The following is a 12,115-nucleotide window of genomic DNA, read 5'->3' on the forward strand; positions in this document are numbered from 1 at the left end:
GAAACTGACATTTTCTCTTTCAGGTTCTTAGTCCTTTAAATAAAAGACTTTGGAAATGGACTCAAAAGCTTAAGGACAATTTTATTAGATATTGAGAGAAAAACAACAAGACCCACAAGTTTCCCAGAGGAGGGATGTGAAGAAAAGAAAATAAAGAAAGGGTAGAAAAAAGTTAGGGTAGAAAACAAAAAGAGTTAGGGTCCAAAGAAACAGGTAGGTTCAACAACAGAGGTCAGCAAGCCGCAACACGGATGTGGGGGAGGGGCTGACCTTCATAGGAAGAATGAGAAAGCCTAGAGTACCAAGAAAAGCCCATCTTAGGCTTTGGCCAGTGTCTAAAAGAGAGAAGGAAAAAGGAAAATGAGCAGGCTCCTCCCTGCTGCGTGATGGAGACTGCGAGGTTCTGGTGTTGCACGTTGCTCTGGGGCCATAAGCACATTCTCACATTGAGAGAATAATATGTCCCCCCATTTCCTTTGCACGGAAATAAGTGGATCAGCCTTCCTCAACAGGTCTACGCAGGTGGTCAGCAGGCCCAGCAGGGTCAACTTAAGAGAGATGCCAACTATGTACAGTGCTCTAATCTTTGTGGCAGATCCAAATGCTATGTCTCCTGAGGGCTCCAAGAGTCTAGGCATTCCACCAACATTAGTTCCTTTAGCTCTCTCCTGCCTTCCTCCAAATTCTCAAAACGCTCCACAATTTTCTTTGTTTAGCTCTTTCACTTTCTTGATTTCTTCCTAGATAGGGTAATACGTTTGTAGCTATTGTGAATGGAATTGCTTCCTCAGCAAATTCACTATTAGTGTACAGAAAAATGACTGCTTGTTTTATACATGGGCAGTGATTCCTACTTTTTTTCTCATTTACTAGCTCTCAATGGCATTTTAGTAGTCTTTAGGTTTATCTATATATAGAATTTTATTATCAGCAAGCAGAGATTATTTGACCTCTACTCTTCCTACTTCCATCTTTTCTCCTTGCTCTCTCTTGCCTAATTATTTTAGTGAAAGCTTGTAATTGAGTAAGAACAGTGAAAGTGGCTGTTCTCATCTTAGTCATGCTTACAGGGAATGCTTTCAGGTTTTCTCCAACCAATATGATGTTGCCTGTGGGCTTTTCATGCACAGCAGTGGGTCTTACTGACTGTCCTCCTGTTCTCTATGTCACCAAGAAATGTCCGGTGTTGTCCAGTGTTTCTTTCTACACTGTTGAGATGATATTATATTGCTTCTTGGATCCCTTAGATGAACCCAACTTGAACATGATGGCTAATCTTCCTACTGTGGTGAATTTAATTTACAATGAATCTCTCTCTCTCTTTCTCTCTGTCTCTCTGTCTCTCTGCCTCTCTGTCTCTCTCTCTCTCTGCCTCTCTGCCTCTCTGTCTCTGTCTCTGTTCTCTCTCTCTCTCTCTCTCTCTCTCTCTCTCTCTCTCTCTCTCTCTCTCTCTGTCTCTGTCTTGTGTGTGTGTGCACACGCGCGCACAACCTCAGGTTTCTGGTCTCCTGTGTCTTTGACATTTTATTTGGGACAATTTCTAATTCTTTCTTTTGTTTATCTGCTTGTTGGATAACCCTGTCTAGTTTTGGTGACAGCATAACAATGCTAGTCTCATAGAAGAATTTAGTAAGGTTCTTCTTTTTCGATTGTTTGGAGCAGTTTGAGAAGAATTGGCATTAATTCACCTTTAAAAGTTTGGTAAAATTCAGTAGCGAGAGCACCTGACTAATGACTTTCATTGTTGGGAAATGCTTCAATCACTCATTTGGTATCAATTCCAGTTGCTGATCTATTCAGAGTTTTGTTTCCTTGTTCATTTGTTCAGTCAGTTGGTTGGGTATTTGGTTAGTTTAGTTTCTTTTTTCTCTCACAGGTAAATGTTGTTGTGTCATAAGTATCCAGAATTGTGTCCATTTCATCTGGGTTTCCAGTTTGTTGGTAAATACTTTTTCATGGTAATCCCTAGATAACTGTGTTACTATGGTATCAGTTGGTTACTATGGTATCAGTTGGTTACTATGGTATCAGTAATGTCTCCTTTTTCATCCCTAATTTTGCCTTCTGTCTATTTTCTTGCTTAGTCTAGTTTTAGATTTGTTGATTTTATCTTTTTTTAAAAACCACTATTATGATGGTGGTTTTCAATTAGGCTCTATTTTGCTTTCTTCTAATCTTTAATTTCCATCTCCTTTCCTTCACTCACTTCATGTCTGGTTTGATTTTGCTTCTCTAATCCTTCAAGGTGCAGCATTAAAAATTGTTTTCTTCTTGTTTTCATGAGGATAGAGTTGTTTAATACTATAAATGCCCCTTTTCCTTCATACATGTCTTCTGCATCCCCTAAGCTTTAGTACATAACGTTTTTGCTTTCATTTTTTTCAAGAATTTTGTCTTTTAATTTCTTCAGACATGTTATTAAGTCTCTATGCACCTGCATATCTTCCAAAGTTGTTGTTGTTGCTGTTGTTATTTACTCTAATGTTATTTTAGTCTTCGTGACTTGAGTTCAGTTTTTGTGGTGATTCCCAGGTGACGCTGGTACTTTGAACCTTTTTAGGAAGACTTCAGAGAGCTCTGCAGGAAAATGAATGTACCATATTCCAGAGTTAATATGTGCCAAGTCACAACTGGATGTGTCACAACAATATAGAGCATCACTTAGAAGATTTTAAAGGGGCACAGATCTATTCAGGGAGCAAGGTAGGAAGAATGCTTGCCAAGAAACAAAAATTGGATTAAATTAGAATTGTCCTCTGCGTCATAAATGTCGAAAGACAACAAAAAAAAATCTCGCAGAGCTTGAAGGAAAATTATACCGGGTTTCATTTATTATAAAATTAACGTTACCAAATGCTTAGAAAGCAAGGCAGCTCTCTATATGTTCTGTTGTTGTATAATAGCTACCTCCTGTAAAGTGGGTGGTTTAAAGCAACCCAGACTTACCTTATTCTGCTCCAGGACAGAAATCCAACACAGGTCCTGGCTTCGTTTTACTCTGTTGCTTTGATAAAATGCCTGACACCATCAACTCAAGGAAACTCACAGTTCAAGGTAGAATTCATGGTGGAGTCGAGGCAGCAGCATTGGGAAGCCGCTGGTCACAGCCTCGAGTCAGCTGAAGAAAGCACTGAATGACAGCCAGAGCTCAGCTAGCTTTCTCCGTCATGCGCAGTTCAGGGCCCCCTGCCCACACCAACTAGCAAGTCATCAAGCTAATGCCCAGCACCCGCCCTGATGCCCATCCCCCAGTGAGCCCAACCCTATCAGCCACCGCGAAGCATCACAGTTCCCAATGGGCTGAAATCCTAATGCCAGCATACAAGCATCCTCCTTTCTCCATCTTCAGGAGGCCCTCCTTTATCCCCAAAGCCAGCAATGGCCATGTGAGTCCTCTCTCAGGTTCTCTCCCACCCCTTCTCCTTCCTTTCCACAGCCCGGCAAGTTTTTCCACTCTTCAGGAGTCCGTGGTGAGATGGACCCGCAAAGACAGCATAAGGTCTCCTTGCCGTCTAAATGCCCTCAGCTTCAGTGCTGTCAGCGAGTTTATTTTGCCTCGTGAGAGAGCATCCACACAGGTTCTGAGGACTAGAGTGCCAGCATATTTGAGAGGCCGCACTCCTGCTCGCCGAGCTAAACAGGCTACTTTTGAAAAAGATATTTGAAGATACCTAAGAGGCATCACAATTCAAAGATGAAGCAGCAGCACAAAGGGGACTGTGGGAAGCCTTAAAATCAGCTCAGTTGAGCAACAGCAAGGACGATCACTGTGCTGGGTGGTGCTGGTGGCGGCAGCTGCGTTGGCAGCGGTGCTGGTGGCTGCTTGCACACCTTCAATCCCAGCACTTGGGCGGCAGAGGCAGGTGGATCTCTGAGTTGGAGGCCAGCCTGGTGGATAGAGTGAGTTCCCGGACAGCCAGGAGTACACAGAGAAACTCTGACTCACAACAAAACAAAAGACTGACCACTGCATAAAGAGTTAATTTTTGAAAATGCAAAGTCAGAACCAATTCATAAAAGGATAGTGGTGACATCATCACTGTAACTGAGGGCCTGGTCTGTCCGAGAGCACGGAGACAGCTCAGTGAGGTTAAAATGGGTTTTCACTACAGAGTCAGAGAAACAAACTCAAGGGCAATGAGAGTAAGATAAAAGCAACGATTGAAAAAAATAGACAAAGCCGATCAGAATCAATAAAAATCTATATAGCAAATGGAAGCTTGAAAGAACCGCCAAGGCACCAAAAAAAAAGTCTAAACTAAGAAATAAAATAATATGCATCGATTATGGCAATAAGTGAACAGTTGCTTTTAAAAAAAAAAGTAGTCCTCTCCTTTGTAAAAAAAAAAAATTCAAAATACATCAGAAGCATAAAATAAATCTAAATAAAAATCTAAATCGACCAAATGTAAGCTATTATTTATTTCTCACTATCAGTACCCTCGCTGTTTCATACAAGAAATCTAAGGCTCTATGAGGGTCGAGACTTGCTCAGCCACCGGCTGTAATCCATCAGGCAAACCCAAGGCCTGTTGCAGCGTCCCAAGGCTGACCCAGACGTTACGTGCCCTCTGATGAGTAGGAAAGCACATGGTGAGTGAAGCCTGGAGCTGGAACTGAAGCCGAGTTTAGTTATAGCCAGCATCCTTACAGACCCCCCACGGGTCTTGCCACTGTAGGACCCTCTGTAAGCCAATTCCCTTATCTAGTTCCACGCCTGCCTGCCCTGTGGGGCAGACATCTTGTGACTGGAGACAGGGCGCTAACCTCTGTAGATTTGTTTAACTAACAAGGTCTGAGACGCAACTCTGTTAATGTCACCTTCCACCCCATAGCTCTAGGTCCTGTCCTCTCCTACCTCCTCAAGGTCAGTCCCCGCTCCGCCTCTCTCTCTCCTCGGTACTCAGGCTCTTCCTCAACTCAGGTCCCTCCTGTCTGAATGTGAGTGAGGTTACCCACCTAAAAGAAGGGCAGCAGGGTGCCAGGATGAGACCTGATAGGGGGTCTCCTTCTGTCACAGACCTAGGGGAGGGGAACAGGGTGAAAAAGGGAGGGGGGGGACAGGAAGATACAAGTAAGGGGATAACAATTGAGATGTACTCTGAATAAATTACTTAAATTTTAAAAAAATAAATGAAAATAAAATGACAAAGAAATAAAAAGTAATTTTTAAAAAAAAGAAAGGCAGCCTCCTATAGCCACTGCTTATGACCCCATTTCTGCAGCCCCACAACTTCCTCGCCTTCCATTCACTCAGACCCCTAAAAATCTAACTTCTGTCTCTGTCTTAGCAATCAAACCGCTTGCACTGCAGCCCCTGGCACCCTGCCTGACAAAACACCCCACACCGTGTTTAATAGTATGTCCACCTACTGCTTTTAGTAACGGGCTCATCATCTTCAAACACTTCCCCTGTTGTAGCACAACCCCTGAGGCCTTTATTCTTCCTGAGACACAATTGCATTGTGTCATTTTAAGTGTAACACACTAGATCTCTTTTCCTGGTGCCACTGCTAAGTACCAGAAGTTGGAGCCAACTGCTGCAGGACTCTCTCTCTCTCTCTCTCTCTCTCTCTCTTCCCCCCTCTCTCTCCTGTGTCTCTCACCTTTTTCCCCCTCAACATTATTTTTTTATTCAAACATGTTTATTGGCTAATTACTCGGGAAACAGAAAGAGGCAAGGGTGTCCTTTGAGAATGGAGACTTTCCCATGCAGATGGCTAACCACAGGTGCTGATTGTCACAGTTTCCACAGAGTCTGTGGCACCAGGTTTTGTCCCTTAAACAACAAAGGCTGAGTTTACAAAGGAGCGTTATTAGAAAGGGAAGAAAGATGCATTGCATAACGAGGACTGACTTTCACACGAACTCTGGTGCCCCATATTTGACCACATCCCCTGGATGGGGAGGCCTGGTGGCACTCAGAGGAAGGATAGCAGGCTACCAAGAAGAGACTTGATACCCTATGAGCATATAGAGGGGGTGGAGGTCCCCCTCAGTCACAGACATAGAGGAGGGGAATAGGGTGAAAGCGGGAGGAAGGGAGGAACAGGAGGAACGGGAAGATACAAGGGATGGGATAATAATTTAGATGTGATATGAATAAATTAATTTTAAAAATTAAAATAAATTCTTTTGAGAATAAAAAGAAAAGAAAAGAAGCAGAGCTCCCAAATAGTGAGAGGAGTCCAAGAGAGGATTGTGGGAAAAACTAAGACTCAGGGGTCTAACAAGAGAGGCCTTTAAGAGGGGGTTGCCACTGAGTGTCTAGATGCTTTTCATGGGACTGGATAAACACTGAGGCAATTTCTGTTGATATCGATTAATTCTCTGGGTGTATTTTTGGCCAAGCCAATGGGGGTCTTCACATTCTTGGCATGTCCCCTTGTCCCAACCAGGAAGATAATTACATGCTTCTTGTGGGACGTTGATACATTTGAAGGGGGTAACATGTATAAAATCCCCCCTCAGCCCATCTCTGATGTGCTGTTAGCTGTGACCTTTGTTTTCCTGCTGGCAGCTGCGAGCATTGACTGGCACTGGCAGCTGCCAACCTTGCAGGTGTTACTTGCTCCGATTTTGGCAGGGTCTGCCAGCCTTAGTGACAGTGTGCTCTCTCTGTTTCCAGACTACATGCTTTACCATAGACATTGTCTTTACTGACGAAAGAAAGCTACCTCTTATCCCAGCTACCAAGATGTGCTTGCAGTTTTTCAGGAATATTTTCCTTAAAGGATAATATTTAAGTTGACACACAAATGAGTCAGATGTATAAATGAAGGCTATAAAGGGTGGGTACTTGAAGGAGCGCATACAAAGTCGCTGTGGTTTGAAAAGCCTGCCTTACTCAGCCAACTCCAGAGACCAAGAGGGAGACCCGTGAGGTGGCTAGAGAGTAGATGGGGGCCAATTGACTCAAAACCCCAGGTTTTATTTTATTGAAACTGTAAGGGAAATCATTAAAGAATTGTAAAGCATTGTTTCCTTCCAGAAATTGCCATAGTCATCATTTCTTCAGGTAAAGCAAGAGATAATAGCGAGTATATTATCACAATGGCCAAGGAGGAGGAAAAAAGGTTTGAAATAGCATTTGGAGATGGAATGGCCACTGGTGTTGAGGAAAGAAGCAGAGGAAATTGTTAAAATCGACTTTCTGTTGCCTGTCTTAAAAACCAAGTGTGGCAAGCAAATTTTCCCAAAATAAGACTAAAGAGAAGACTTGACAGGAAAACTCTAACGTTGCTTTTTTTTTTTTTTGCTGTGTTTAATTTATAGTGTTTGTAAGATGCTCACAACTCTATAAATATTTATTTAGTGTAGAGTAAAATTTCAGACATATAGTCAAGTCTCAAAATACTTAAAAGACATTTTTAGATAGTTTTTTCCAAAACAAAAATCCCTAATGCTAGGCACGGGTCATTTTTCTTTTATATAGATGTGTTTATTAGCTCCTTGCATATTTGATTCAACACGCTTTGATCACAGTCCGTCTTCCCCCCAAGGTTCTTCCCAGAGCCTCCTCACTTCCCTTCCCACCCGACTTTGTGTCCCCTCCCCACTTCTTCCCCCTGCAAGGCCAATTTGTTGTGCCTCAAGTTCCACCTGTAGCCAAAGAGCTGTTGGTAATTGTTAGCTGCTGGGAGAGGAGCTGTTTCCATGCTGCTGGAGCTTCTGTGAGTTCATAGGTGTGGCTGCCCTGCTCAGAAGATACTGTTTTCTTGTATTCATCTATAGCCTCTTACATCCTTTTCCTCCTTGTACAATGAACCTTGGGAAGAGGGGGATATAGTATGTGTATGTATGTGTGTGTGTGTGTATATATATATATATATATATATATATATATATATATATATATATATAGTATTTATGACTGAATATTCTGTGGTCTCTTATTCTCTGTACATTAGCTAGTTGTGATCTCTGTGTTGATCATTATTTCAAAGAGAAGTACTCCTGACAGAGGCCGAGGGATGCCTTAATCTATAATTCTCATGTATTCTTAATTTACTTAGTACTATGCCCATTTAGCAGAGTAATAGTCATGGGTTCCTTCCTATGGTATATTATCTGTCCAGCCATAATTTTGAGGCACAGTAATAGTGTTTCACCTTCTGAAATAGGCCTTAAGTCCAATCAGAAAATGGATGTTGACTAGTACAACGTTCATGCCCCTGTTGCACTGTGGACTTGCCTGGCCAGTCTTCATTGTAAGGCACAGGGTTCCCAGTCAGGTAAGATTCTTGTTCTCCTGAAGTAGCTTTAATGATTCCCAGCTGGGTCCCAGCTTGATTCTTTGTGTTCTACCACTCGGGTACATCAATAACAGGGTCTTACCACCAATTTCCAAAGGGCAACTAAGTAGTGGCAATAGCTTGTAATGTTGGAGGTGGGGCACGTCTTGCATTCTTACTGGCCAATAACTCCAACAGAGGTAATCCATTCCTAGGACTGAGCTTTTTATTTGTCAGCCTCTGGTATCCACTGGGGGCATTGTTATAAGACAGCTCCATTGTTAACCCTTTATTCATGTGTACCTGTATGTTTTAGGACTCTTCTGTGGTAGGAAGCCTCTTATTTTTTTTTCTTTTTTTGGTAATAATTTCTTTTTGTATACTATATCCTGATTACAGTTTTCTCTCCCTCTGCTCCTATCCAGATCCACCTACTTTCTATCTTTCAACAGAAAACAGACTTCTAAAAGTTAACAATAAACACAACAAAATTAGATAAGCATATCAGAGTAGGACAAAACAAACAGAAGGGGAAAGGCCAAGAAAAGACGCACACACACCAGATATAGATGCAGAGACTTACTCACACTCACACACTCAGGGATCCCATTTTTAAAAACCTGGAAGCCATTATACACAAAAGGCCTGTAGGGTTGTGTGTGTGTGTGTGTGTGTGTGTGTGTGTGTGTGTGTGTGTAAATATATACATATATGTAATATTTTATGGAAGATACATACATATATATGAAAATAATTAAAGAAAAAAAGGCCCTGGCATGGCATTATAAAATCAGAACCTCCAAAGATGCCATTGGGTCATTTTCTGTCGCTCACTTAGTGGTGGACACACAGCCTACCCTTAAGGTTATTTGTTTCTCCAGTGAGACTCCCTTGGAGTAAACTACGTTTTCATTTGCAAGTGGCTACCAATCAGAGATAGCTCCTGGGTTAGGGATGGGGCATATATCCATTTTTCAGCTCTAGAACTGTATCCAGTGCAGACTCATGCAGGCCTTACATATGCTACCTCGGTCTCTGTGTGTTCATGCGTGCATTGATCCTGTTGTATGTATTCAGATGGCCTTGTTTCCTTGGTCTTCTCCATGCCCTCTGGCTTTTACACTCTTCCTTCCCCCTCCTCCTTTTTCAGTAAGGTTCTCTAAGCCCTGAGGGGAGGGATTTGATGGAGACATCCTGATTTAGAGCTGAGTGCCCCAAGGTCTCTCACTCTCTACATGTTTTCTGGCTGTGGGTCTCTCTGTACATTTGCTCCCATCTGTGGCAGAAGGAAGCTTCTCCGGTGGCTGAGCAAGGCATGAACCTATGAGTACAGCAGAATCACATTAGGAGTCGTTTTATTAGTGTATTCCTATAGTGGAGCAGTAGCATATGGCTCCACTCTGGATCCCTGGGCTGCCTGATCTCAGGTTCTTCCTCGCCCAAGTAGCATCAGTATAAGCTCCACCTCATGGAGTAGGATTTACATTAAATCAGATATTGTTTGGTTGCCCTCCCCCCCACAAGCTCTGGGCCACCAATGCACTAACATATCATCTTGAAAATAGGACACTGTTGTAGATTGAAGGTTTTGTAGCTGGACTGATATTTACATTTCTTCTTTAGTAATGTACCAAGTACACTAGTCCTTAGGAGTGGAGGCTCTAGGCACACACAAGCTAAACTTCTCTGTATTCAATGAGTTGTGTAAATATTGTCTTCAACAACAGGACCTTGCTATCAGTTTATACTGGGCAACCCACAGACTTAGCAACAGGCTGGGTTGTTTGGAGGTTCCCATGGAAACCCTTTGGCCAACAACTCAATTAGATGTAGCCCATCCCCAGTACTGGAAGCTTCATTTGGTGACAAGAGATTCCATTTAGGACTCTGTCTCCCTCATTATTTGGTGATTTCACCTAGATCACCTTTATATATGTATATTTTTAGGAAACTTCTATTGTATTAGGCTTTCATGCTACCCTTAAATTGTCTTTAATTTTATCTCTCTCTCCATGTCCCTTTTTTCATTTTCCTCCTTGCTTTATCCTGCTTTTCCAAAGCCCCTTCATCCACTCATAATTGTATTTTCTATTTCCTAGGCAAATTTCCCCATACTTTTTTTACTCTATACAAAGCCTCTGTGGTTCCATAAAAGTACCTTGCTTATCAATGGTTTAACAGTTAATATCCACATATAAGTGAATACATAGCATATTTGTCTTTCTAGGTCTAGTTTACCTCACTCTGGATGTTTTTTTTCTAGTTTGACCCATTGACCTGTGAATTTCATGATTTCATTTTTTCTAATGGCTGAGCAATATTACATGTACCACATTTTCTTTATCCATTCATCTGTTGAAGGACGTCTAGGTTGTTTCCGATTTCTGGCTTTTAAGAATAGAGCAGCAGCAAACATGGTTGAGCAAGTAAGTGTCTCTATGGTAGGATGAGGCATCCTTTGGGTACATGCACAAAAGGTGTAAACCTGATCCTAAGGTCCATCAAGTACCACCTTCCTGAGGAAACTCTACACTAATTTCCACAGTGTCTGTAGAAGTTTGCACTCCCACCAGCAATAGATGAATATTTCCCTTGCTCTACATCCTTATCCACATGAACTGTCATTTGTTTTCTTGATCTTATCTATTCTTACTGCTGTAAGATGAAATTTCAAAGGAATTTGATTTGCAATTCCCTGATGGCTAAGAATATTGAACATTTCTTTAAGTCTTCTTAGCCATTTAAGCTTCCTCTCAAGAATTCTCGGTTTAGGTCTATACTGCATTTTTAATGAGTTATTAGTTGTTTTTTGTTTAGGTTTTCCTTTTTTTTTTTTTTTTTTTGTTTGTTCATATCCAGAATTGTTTTTGTTATTTATTTTGACTTTTTTTTATAGATTTTGGATATTAGTCCTCTATCACATGTGTAGTTGGTAAAAAGTCTTTTCCCATTCTGTAGGCTGCCACTTTGTCAAATGACAGTGTCCTTTGCCATGCAGAAGCTTTTCAGTTTCATGAAGTCCCATTTATAACTTGTTGATCCTGGGGCCTTTGCTAATAATAATGGTGTTCTGTTCAGAGAGCCTTTTCCTGTGCCAATGAGTGCCAGGCTAATAATCCCTGTTTACTACCCTAGTTGACAGCCTGAACCTCGGAGAGGGGGCCCAATTATCATATTCACTAAAGTCCCCTGAAGTAGCCAACTTTATTCAGAGCATCAGATAATTTATATTCAGAGGGTTAAGACTACTCACCTGAGTAAAGTTCTCATGAGTTCAAGCTGTATACAACCACAAGCCACACATGGCAAAAACATGATCAAAACAGCTGAAGTAAGCTCACTGCTATCTGCCACCTGGGAAAAGCACAAAAAACACATTCCAAAAATAATTCTGTGGTTTTGAAGAAGCTGAGGTCACAAGACTCTTGTCTTGTTTCCTCAGAGATCTCTCACAAGAACTCAGAAATCTCCTCACACAGCTCCATTCTTGGACCATGTTCTGTGTTCTGACAATTCCCCACTTTCTCTTCAGTTCAGTGTGTCCTGATTTATGTTGAGGTATTTGATCATCCTGGAGTTGAGTTTTGTGCAGTAATAAGTATGGATCTATTTGCATTCTTCTACACGTAGGCATCCAGTTTGACATGTACCATTTGTTGAAGATGCTTTATATTCTTCAGTGTGTACATCTGGCTTCTTTATCAAAACTCAGGTGTCTGTACACATGTGGGTTTGTGTGCATGTCTTTAATTTGATTCCATCGATCAGTATGTCTGTTTTGTGGCAATACCATGCTTTTTTATTCCTATAGCTCTGTAGCACATCTTGCAATGAAGGGTGGTGATACCTTTTGCAGTTCTTTCAGAGTGAGTGTGTCTATA

At 41.7% G+C, this 12,115-nt stretch overlaps 1 protein-coding gene and 1 long non-coding RNA gene across 13 annotated transcripts in view; one reads left to right on the plus strand and one right to left on the minus strand.

Annotated features, from left to right (window-relative positions):
- The window catches only part of MAGI2 (membrane associated guanylate kinase, WW and PDZ domain containing 2), a 1,410,398-nt gene that overhangs the window by 1,220,305 nt on the left and 177,978 nt on the right, over positions 1-12,115 (plus strand). The window lies entirely within an intron of this gene.
- Positions 1-12,115, minus strand: part of LOC311600525 — a 40,054-nt gene that overhangs the window by 15,307 nt on the left and 12,632 nt on the right. Inside the window, exon 3 of the long non-coding RNA XR_014780268.1 lies at positions 2,435-2,577. This is a non-coding gene — a long non-coding RNA (uncharacterized lncRNA). The remainder of the gene's footprint in view (positions 1-2,434; positions 2,578-12,115) is intronic.

Source organism: Acomys minous (genome assembly GCF_964271855.1).
Source record: "Acomys minous genome assembly, chromosome: 6".
NCBI lineage: Eukaryota > Metazoa > Chordata > Mammalia > Rodentia > Muridae > Acomys > Acomys minous.